General features: G+C 37.9%; 1 long non-coding RNA gene across 1 annotated transcript; it reads left to right on the top strand.

Moving 5' to 3' along the window:
- The first annotated feature begins 5,987 nt into the window (after positions 1–5,987).
- On the top strand, positions 5,988–7,064 carry LOC143809359 (uncharacterized). The gene is made up of 3 exons (XR_013222234.1): positions 5,988–6,372; positions 6,447–6,540; positions 6,615–7,064. It is a non-coding gene; the product is annotated as an uncharacterized LOC143809359 (long non-coding RNA).
- The last annotated feature ends 3,658 nt before the right edge of the window (positions 7,065–10,722 follow it).

Raw genomic sequence — 10,722 nt, 5'->3', positions numbered from 1 at the left:
GGTGGGTGGCCCTCACTTTGCAGGTTTGTTGTGGTACCATTTTCTTTCCATTTGAAGATAATGGATTTGGTAGTGCGATGAGGGATCATCAGAGATTGAAATTTTTTTATAGCCCAACTCTGACTTGGACTTTAAAACTACTTTGTCCCTGACTTGTTTGGGGATATCCTTGGTGTTCATGGTGTTGTTTGGTTAGTGGTGCCTCTTGCATAATGGTGTTGCAGCCTCTGTGGCCTTTCAGAAAAGGTAAAGTGTATATACTAACAAACCATATAAAACTTAGTCTACACACAGAGGGACTCCCTTTCACTAAGCATGTGACTTATAACGTTAATTGCTTACATATGCGCCTGCCAATTTTTAGTCATTTGATCCCATAAATTTAATTTATGCCTATATTCTGCTCACTTCACTTCAGCAGCTTAGACTATTTAGTGCTGATGTATCACACACAATATGGATTACAAAAATATTTCAACACAGATTGTAATGTAACAAAATAGGTAAAAGGCCAAGGGGTGAATACTTTTGTAAGCCTCTGTAAGTGCTCCTTTTTACAGATTTGTAGCTGTCAGACTCCCACCAACCTAAAGGTTTCACCTTCCATGTGGATAGGTGATAATAACTTGTTCCAACCAGACAGCTACTATAAAGGACTTGTACAGGATTTAAAAACACGGCTGCTTTATAGCCAAAAACAGTGTCACACTTGTCCATGGGTTATGTGTAATATGGCAGTCTTATTTTGTTTAAGCAGTGGTCCTTAGCTGTGGACACTTAATGCACTGGAGAAAAGCATCCATGTTACTTTAATCTTGTACTACCATTAAATATTAGATACATTTTTACCCAATCATTTTGTTCACTTACATTTAGAGCTATGGAGCATATTGATTTTCCTTGTATCATACAGCATTGAGATTATCTAAAGCAAGTAAAAAAGGACCTGCAGATATGTACTAAACGATTAGGCAAGATCTTGAAGGGTCACTGCAAAAAACAATCTCTTTGAGAAATTGCCCAGAGGACACTTGCATGTAAAACTACTGATAAATTCCTCTGTGTGCAGGTTTCTCACTACTACACAGAGAATCATGACATAACCCTTGACAAGTGCGCTTAAACTGAACAACTATGTTTAATTTAATCAATCCAACTGTACAACGGTCACCATTATTTCCATTTTAACTGTTCTTCTATAACTATTATATTAAGATTTGCCGTAGGAATGTTCTATTACAGAAATCGCTTTAATCTGTGTAATTCTCCCCTGTACATTGCTTTAATCTGTAGTTGGTTATCTCAAATACTGCCTTAGTTATGATAACTTTAGAATAAACAATTATATCATATAAATCACTCAATCGCTCAATAATTTGAAAGTATTGCTTAGTTTTGCTGTGGCTATTACTTCAAATGTATCCAATGACAACAGCTGCATGTAGTTTGTAAGTTCTTGCTGTGTTTATATGGGTTTTTTTCACACTCCAAAGACATAACGTTAGAAAATGAAAAAGTGTTTTGCAAAATGTACGTTGGAGGTTGAGGTGGAGGTCACACAGTGATCTTCGCTATTAGGAGATTTCAAGTCTGATTGGTTTATTATTATTTTTATTTATTTGTTTTTTCTTTGGCCCAATTCTCATTCACCATGCAGTATTAGTATACCGTTAGGTTCAGAAATATTTTACCTTTGATCAAATCTTCATGATTTGGGCTTTGCATGCAACTATTTTTTATTTAAAATTAAACAGCTGAGATGCAATTGAAGTGTAGACTTTCAGGTTTAATTAAAAGAGGTTGAAGAAAAATATCCGGTGAATCATTTAGGAATTCCAACCATTTTTCTACAAAGCCTCTGCATTTCAGGGGCTCAAAAGTAATTAGACAAACTAACTTTACCATAAATAAAATGTTCATTTTTAATACTTTGTAGATAATTCTTTGCAGGCAATGACTGCCTGAAGTCAGGAAGCCATGGATGTCACCAAATGCTGGGTTTCCTTCTTTGTGTGTTTTGCCAGGCCTTTGCTGCAGCTGATTTCATTTGTTGATTCTTTGTCGGTTTTCTGCCTTAATTTTGTTTTTAAAAATGTTAAATACTGCCCAATTGCACTGAGAACTGGTGATTGTCTCTGCCATTACAGAATATTCCACTTCTTTGCCTTAAAAAACTCCTGAGTTGCTTTTCCAGTATGTTTTAGGTCATTGTCCATCTTTACTGTGAAACACCATCCAAATAACCTTGCCGCATTTGCTTGAATCTGAACAGAAAGTATCGCCCTGTACATGTCAGAATTTATCTGGCTGCTTCTGTCTTCAGTCACATCATCACTAAACACTGGTGACCCATTACCATTGGAAGCCATGCATGCCCATGCCATCATTCTGTCTCCACCATGTGTTACAGAAGATGTGGTGTACTTTGGATCCTGAGCTTTTCCAAGTCTTCTCCATATTTTCTTTTTCCCATCATTTTGGTACAGGCTTATCTTAGTTTCATTTGTTCAAAGAATGCTTCTCCAGATCTGGGCTGGCTTCTTTAGATTTTTTTGGCAAAGTCTAATCTGGCCTTTCTAATTTTAAGGCTCATTATTTGTTATTATTTGTTTGCACGTTAGATGAAATCAAGTCCCTTCTAATTTTACATATGAAGAAGTCATTGCAATTTAGAGTCTGAAGTAGAGGGCCTCCCTTATTATCAAATCATCAGATAAAGGGAGAACACTGTCCTGATGGACAGTGATCAATACGTAGAAATGGGTCTAAATATATTGTCTGACAAAACCACATATGAAATTCTACCTAAAGATCCAAGTGTAGAATGCAAGAGAGATCTCTGCAGGATTCCAATAGAATCTAAGAGCAAATGCCTTATTTCCTTGAATTAATTTAACTTTATACATACAAAATCAAAATATCCATCGATTGCTACTTTTTATGCAACCTGAAAAATTCACAAAGGAAAACCTATAGTCTCAGGAATTGATGCCTTGTGCCAGAACAGCAGTGTTAATCTGGATCAGTTTCTTAGACCATTCGTTACTTCCCTTCCCATCGTAGGAACACTACAGATCTATTGACTATATTGGAAGGAGTGACTGTTGAACCCGACACAATTTTCCATCGATTGATGTAGAGGTGTTGTATTGAAGTATCCCTCATCACAAAGGCCTAGCAGCAGTCAAATAATATCTGGGCACTAGAGGGATGCATTTATCCCTGCATAATAACTTAATTGTCAAGCTTTTACAATTCATCTTTCAGCATAATTTTTTTCTCAACTGCAAGTACTACCACCAACTCAGGGGCACAGCGATGGGGAGCCCCTTTGCCCCCACCTATGCCAACTTGCTCCTGGGCGGGTGGGAAGACACTGAAGTTGTCAAGGATGGAGATGTCATCTGGAGGTCCCACATTCAATTTTGGGTTGTTACATATGTTAGTAGTCGAGTTCCCGCTGCTGCACAGGGGGAATCTCGAGCCGTGTCTGCTGCGGTCTCCCATTCTGCATCGGCCGCAGTGGAGCCTGCTCAGTGGAGATGTCGGTCCCAGCGTTTCACTGAGTCTTATACTGTGCAAAGGGTTACTGCTGTCTCTCCAGGCTCTGCTATTGTACCCTGCACTGATCTGCGGTGAGCAGGCTTTTCTGGGACTAAGTCCTGCTTTGCACACACTGAGCATGCCCAGGGTAAGATCTCTCAGTGGAGATCAAGGGTCACATGCTCAGGTACTGCAGCAACTTCCATTGGTCCTCCAGGAAGGTCCTGTACCTGATCAAGTTCTGTGGCAGCCTTCCATTGGTCCTTCTTGGAAGGTCCTGTAGGTGCTGCAGCTATATAAGGTTCTCATGACCGCACGGCCATGCGCTAGTGTCAAATATGTACGAGCTCAGCACCAGTGTGGTCGTGTGTGTGGTCAGGGACCCAGCTGAAATAAGCCCCTAGAATGCTGGCACCTCCGATGAGGAGTTTTGTGTATGCAGTCAGGGACCCGGCTGAAATAAGCCCCTAGAATGCTGGAACCTCCGGCGAGGAGTTTATGTGTGAATTCAGGGCTGGCTAATAGCCAATAGAATTCCGGCTCCACCGGAGAGGATCTGCGTGTTGGTTGGACTGCATGACCACTGTCGGCTCTACACAATAGCTGTGTCCCCTGTGAGCTAAACAGGGCACAGCATTCTCTTTACTACGGGCTCTGTGAAGTAACAGAGTTCGTTTATTCTAATTTGCTTCACTGCCTTACTTAGCAGCAGGTTCTTTCCTGCACGGTGGATCCCGGGTTGTAAACGCACCTATCCCTTCTAATAAATATATTCGGTGCATTCCGCCAACCCTAACAACATAGATGACATCGTCATCATATGGACAGGAGGTGAAGACACCCTTAGCCGAGTTCATTCTTAGGTTTTTTTAGGAGCTATATATATATTTCTTTCTTACCCTTTGATAAACCTCTTTTTCGTTCCGTTTACTTTTCACTATTAGGGAACTTACCTAACCTTTTCTATTTTAGCCCGTTGCAGGTAAAATAAATTCTTACTATTATTGTTGTTTCACACTACTGATGGTAGTGTTTTTCCAGAGCCTCAGTGACAACCAATTGGGGCTGAAATTTACCTATGAGGGACAGGGTTTGAAAAAACCTAGAAAGACAAGCGAGATGGATTTTTTTGTTGGACACTGCCCAAGGGGGTTAAATGAGCTGTTGACCTTCTCTAGCTTTGTTTAGCCACGATGGTGAATTTATTAACGTTTATCAGGAAACAATGAAGCCTTATTTGGTTATTGCTACCAAATTATTTGTTCCCATGAATGATTTTTCTTCTCGGGCACCCTGGGTATACTAGAGGGATGTATTTTTTCAGCATAATATTTGATGCCCGGTTTTGATTGCAAGCCATATGCTATTTGACAATTATACAAACATTGATGCAGTATATGATATAGACTAATTTCAGTCATCTGCCCTTAGCCGAGTTCATTCTTAGGTTTTTTTAGGAGCTATATATATATTTATTTCTTACCCTTTGATAAACCTCTTTTTCGTTCCGTTTACTTTTCACTATTAGGGAACTTACCTAACCTTTTCTATTTTAGCCCGTTGCAGGTAAAATAAATTCTTACTATTATTGTTGTTTCACACTACTGATGGTTACCTGCTCTGTCAAAAATCCTCACTCATAATTGATGGGGTTTAGAGTAGTTTTTGCCCAATATACATATATATATATATATATATATATATATATATATGTTTACCAGCATCTGCCTGCGGTTGCCATGGCATGGCATCAAGCATCGTGTCACAGGCAGGGATGTTTGAATATCATGGTGCGCACTTGCGTTCCATTTCCCGGATATGTTAGATAGTATGCCGGGACCAGAAGTAATACTTTTGCATTGTGGAATCCATTTGTGTTCCACACCCAAGACTCGGCGGAAATTACATCATGAAGTGGCCGGAAGTGCTCTCTTCAGGTCCTAGGCTCATACGCTTAGAAGCCTGCAGCGCATAGACACCGGGCTACAATCAGGTGGGTGATTTATACAGGTGCCCTACTATTTAAGTGTGCAGGAGCCTGGTATCAACAGCACAAAACCTTTCTGAGGGGGGCAGATTGTTACCTGACTGTAGCTTTTTGACCCCTTGTGGTCTTTATTACCATGAAAGTCCCCTGATGAACTCTCATAAAAAAAACTAGTGGGGGAGAAGTGCATCAGGACCAGGGATAAATCTACCTTTACAGCTGATACAGGACATCCACCTTATATATGCAGCTACGTCTTTTTTCAATTTGAGCTATTAACCTCCTAGCACATTTGTACTTTATTGTTGAAATATTTTTCTATTTTTTGTCCTTTATTTAGGGTCCTACAGGCAACTCTTTTAAGGTCACGTAATGCAACTGATACTATAGTCTTTTGCTATGTTGTTAGCCTGACACTTACATATCATTGGGGTTTCCCTCTAACATTTAGGGTACGTTCACACAGGACTTTTTTGCTGCTTTTTTTTGCTGCTTTTTTTATGCTAATTTTCAGCTGCTTTTTACAGTACCAGTAAAGCCTATGAGATTTCAGAAATCTCATGCACACACGTTGGTTTTTTGTTTGATCAGTTTTTTCTGCTTTGCTGCTTTTTTTGGACATAGGGCATGTCACTTCTTTCAGCGTTTTTGCTGCGTTTTTGCAGCGTTTTTTCACCCATTGACTTGAATGGGTGATGAAAAAAACGCTGCAAAAACGCTGAAAAAACGCATGTAGCATTATTTGCTGCGTTTTTTGTGCAGAAAATCATGGCCAGCAGGAAGGGATCTCACAGCCAAGAGCTTAGGGGTGTGGTTAGTGAGGTGTGAAGAGCCATTGTGAGGTGTGAAGAGCCATTGTGAGGTGTCCTGTTTGTGATCTATTGTGAGGGAGTTCCTGGTAGTGAGGTGTGAAGAGCCATTGTGAGGTGTGAAGAGCCATTGTGAGGTGTCCTGTTTGTGATCTATTGTGAGGGAGTTCCTGGTAGTGAGGTGTGAAGAGCCATTGTGAGGTGTCCTGTTTGTGTTCTATTGTGAGGGAGTTCCTGGTAGTGAGGTGTGAAGAGCCATTGTGAGCCATTGTGAGGTGTGAAGAGCCATTGTGAGGTGTCCTGATTGTGATCTATTGTGAGGGAGTTCCTGGTAGTGAGGTGTGAAGAGCCATTGTGAGCCATTGTGAGGTGTGAAGAGCCATTGTGAGGTGTCCTGATTGTGATCTATTGTGAGGGAGTTCCTGGTAGTCAGGTGTGAAGAGCCATTGTGAGCCATTGTGAGGTGTGAAGAGCCATTGTGAGGTGTCCTGATTGTGATCTATTGTGAGGGAGTTCCTGGTAGTAAGGTGTGAAGAGCCATTGTGAGGTGTCCTAGCAGCTGAAAATTGGCATAAAAAAGCAGCAAAAATCTGCAGCAAAAATCTGCAGCAAAAAAGTCCTGTGTGAACGTACCCAAAAAACGCACCAAAAACGCACCAAAAAAACGCACCTAAATTAGCATAAAAAAAAGCAGCAAAAAAAAGCAGCAAAAAAGTCCTGTGTGAACGTACCCTTATAGTTACCCTGTTTTCCATATACTGTTAGTTAGGTAGACAGTGTATGTACTTCTGTAGATCAAGTGTATTTCTAATCTCATATTTTTCTGAGATATTATTTTTTGAGTAGATACCCCAGTCCTTCATATCTATATGGCATATTATCGGGATGATAATCAAATCGCTATGTTAGTCAGTCAAAATCAAACAGCTATTGTTGTTTTTTTACCTAGCCTATATGAAGTACTATCTAGCTTATATACACATCAGTGGTCAAGTGTGTTTGAACTTATACAGATGCATTGGATCCAATTGGATTATTTTGCATTTGTTTTCTTTCTGCGCCTTCTCTTATAGATTTAGAGATTTTCAGGGATTGAATGGATAATCGTGGAGCAGGGGCCCCACATCACAAAATTAAGGTTGCCAACCTCCGCTGTTAGGCAGGCCATCAGATTCTAGGGCCTAACAGAGGGAGTGTTGGGTTTATTTCATCACCTGCCAGAAAATTGCTGCCTTGATTCCCTTTATAACCCTATAGGGGTGTTTTGAAATTATTCTGTAATATATTTTTGTAAATTTGATAGTAATGCAAAATGTATTTTTTAGGGGTTATTTCTTTTTGGTTTCTGGTTGGCACATACTATCTTTTTGAATCAATTCATATTGGTGTCTGACATTTTGGTGAACCCACTGCATTTGCTCTCGTGAAGTCTTCCCTTTATGGTAGACTTAGATACTGAAACATCTATTTTATAGAGAGTGTTCATCACATAAGTAGATGTTGTGAAGGGGATGTGTTCACCATGGGAAGGATTCTACAATTATCCACAGCTGTTGTCCTCCTTGGACATCAAGATCTTTTTGAGTTCCCAAGCTTTCCAGTGCTTTCCAAGCTTTCTTTTGTAGAATGTAATAAACTGTGGATTTGGCTACTCCTAACATTTCTGCTATATCTCTTATGGATTTCTCCTTTTTTTCAGCCTAAGATGATCTATTTCTCTTCCATTGATAGCTCTTTTTTTCTCATCTTGTGGTTTCACAGCAATAGCTTCCAAATGCAAAGGCTACACATAGAATTAGCTCCAGACATTTTACCTGCCTAATTGATGATGGATTAACAAGAGGAAAACCCATGCAACCAATTAAAGATCTTTTGAGATATCTGTCCAAGTACTTTTGATCCCTATATAAAGAGACAGCCACATATTAAAAAGTTGTAATCTCTAAACCCTTTTTCCACTTAGGATGTGAATAACCTCATATTAAAGCTGAGAGTCTGCACTTTAAGCCCATGTTGATTATAATATAACTGTATCTTGAATATGTTTTAGTAAACCGCTAAACAGACAAAACATGAGTCTCTATTCAAGTTATTTTGGAACTAACTGTACATGTACATTGTTTCTCTGCACAATTTTTTCACTACCATGTATATTATATTATTTACTTTATTGCGGTCTCTTTCAGCTCCTATTCAACAAATTGATTTTGGTATATTATGCCTTAAATACATATGATTATTCATACTTTTTTCATAAAAGATTTTGCTACACCATGAATTGTTTATGTTTGTAATTAGGAATAACTGGCATCATATATACAACAGGTGAAATAGGTAAGCCACCAATTTTATAAGTAAATATATTTCTAAAAGTGATATTGACATGAAATTCTCACCAAATGTTGGTAACAACCCATCCAATGCACACAGGCAAATTAATAAAACCATAGATGTCCATAAATTACCTTGTGTGTAACAATTAGAAATGACACAAGGAAAACATGCACCATCATCTAGTGAGAATTTATTTAGAAAATTGGTTACGTGTTCAATACTTATTTCACCCGCTATAGATACATTTCCATGCCTACAATACAGCTTGAAATCCAGCTCAATCATAGTTCTAATAACCTAAACATAGGGTATTTTTAATCACGCCTGTTAAACCTGTGTAAAAACCGAATGTGATAAATTGCAGGAAGTTTTCTCAGGGCGTTTGATTTAAAAACAGCATCAAAGCCACATGTCTCTTTTCACATGCATTTTCTATGGTTTGCTGCATTTGCAAGCAGGACTATTCAGCATCTTGCTTAAAAATCTATTTAAGCTCATTTGTCGGTAATAAAATAATTCAAATTTTTTGTTAAAATAATTGTTATGCACAAAATAGCAGGAGAGATAGAAAAAACTATGAATTTAGCGATCATTAAATGAAGTTTAAAAAAGTACTTTAAAACACTTTATTAATGTCCACAATTAGCCTGGAAAGAGATAAATAGCTAGCTATTACAATCCATCTCTCAACTCCCATCCTTTCATTCGCATTTAGTTAAATTATGTCAATTTGTTATCTGTCTGAGTGAAATTAGAAATTTACCCTACAGGTGTTTCAAGGTCTGAGTATTCTTCACAGGTCAATATGTTTTTCTTTGAGCAGGTTAGAGAGCACATGACTTTTCTGCTCAAAATCATTAAAGTTAATTCTATTTTTCATCTACTTTTGTGAATAAATCTTTTTGCCTAGAACCTGTCTGCAATATTTCCCATCATTTTCAGATTCCAGTTTATCTTTTATCAAGTTATGAGCACAAGAGTTATTGGTCTTATACATAAAGCCATATTGAATCTTTTTTACTTCAAACATTATGGACCTGTTAAGTGCCTCCGATAGATTTCTATGGAATGCTTGTACCTTCTTTTGTCTGTGTTATTATACTGTACTTAACCAAGGAGACATCTATTGAACCTGAAATATTGTGTCAAACTCTTTTTTATGCAAAAGAATGAACTGATTTTCGTTACTAGTTTGTATCAAATCTTCAGAACTATTTGGTCAATTTATTAACTTTTACCATGAGTGTTTCATCATATGCTTAAAAAATACTAAGCATCTACTACCTATTCAAAAAATAAATTGGAAAGCACACAGAATGCTCACAGTAGGAATACATGTTTTGGTCATGATGATTTTCCCGAACCTATAGACTTGTTCACAAATAATAAAACTACCTCAGATTTCATAGGAAACTATACAAACTTTGTTTTGGCTTGGCTTTTCATGTTATTGTCTAGTACCTTATTTTGTCTGTGTCAATATACATAAACAAGGAGACATCTATTGAATCTAAAATATTGTGTCAAACTAATTTTTCTTGTATGCAAAAACAAATTGACTATTTTTTATTACCAGTTTGAATCAGATCTTCAGAAGCGTTTAGTCAATTTATGAGCTTTTACCATCAGTGTTTCATCATATGCTTAAAAAATACTAAGCATCTTCTACCTATTCCAAAATAATTGGAAAGCACACAGATTGCACATAGTAGGAATCCATGTTCTGGTCATGATTCTTCTGAACCTATAGACTTGTTCACAAATTACAAAAGTACCTCAGATTTCATAAAAAAAACTATACATATTTTGTTATGGCTTGGCTTTTAATGCTATTTGGGGAGAAAATAATTGGGAATCAATGTAGCATCATACTATGGAACACAGAATGCCTCCTATAAATGGCCATTTTAATGAGGATTTAAGGACATGGCTTTGTACAAGAAAATGTCATTTTTTAGTAAAGATTAGGGATGAGCAAGCACTAAAATGGTCAGATGCTTGTTACTCGAACCAGGTGCTCATTTCGAGTAACGAGTATAATGGGAGTCA

The sequence above is a fragment of the Ranitomeya variabilis genome, chromosome 2, assembly GCF_051348905.1.
Source record: "Ranitomeya variabilis isolate aRanVar5 chromosome 2, aRanVar5.hap1, whole genome shotgun sequence".
NCBI classification, from domain to species: Eukaryota; Metazoa; Chordata; class Amphibia; order Anura; family Dendrobatidae; genus Ranitomeya; species Ranitomeya variabilis.
This window is presented reverse-complemented; position numbering and strand designations above follow the sequence as displayed.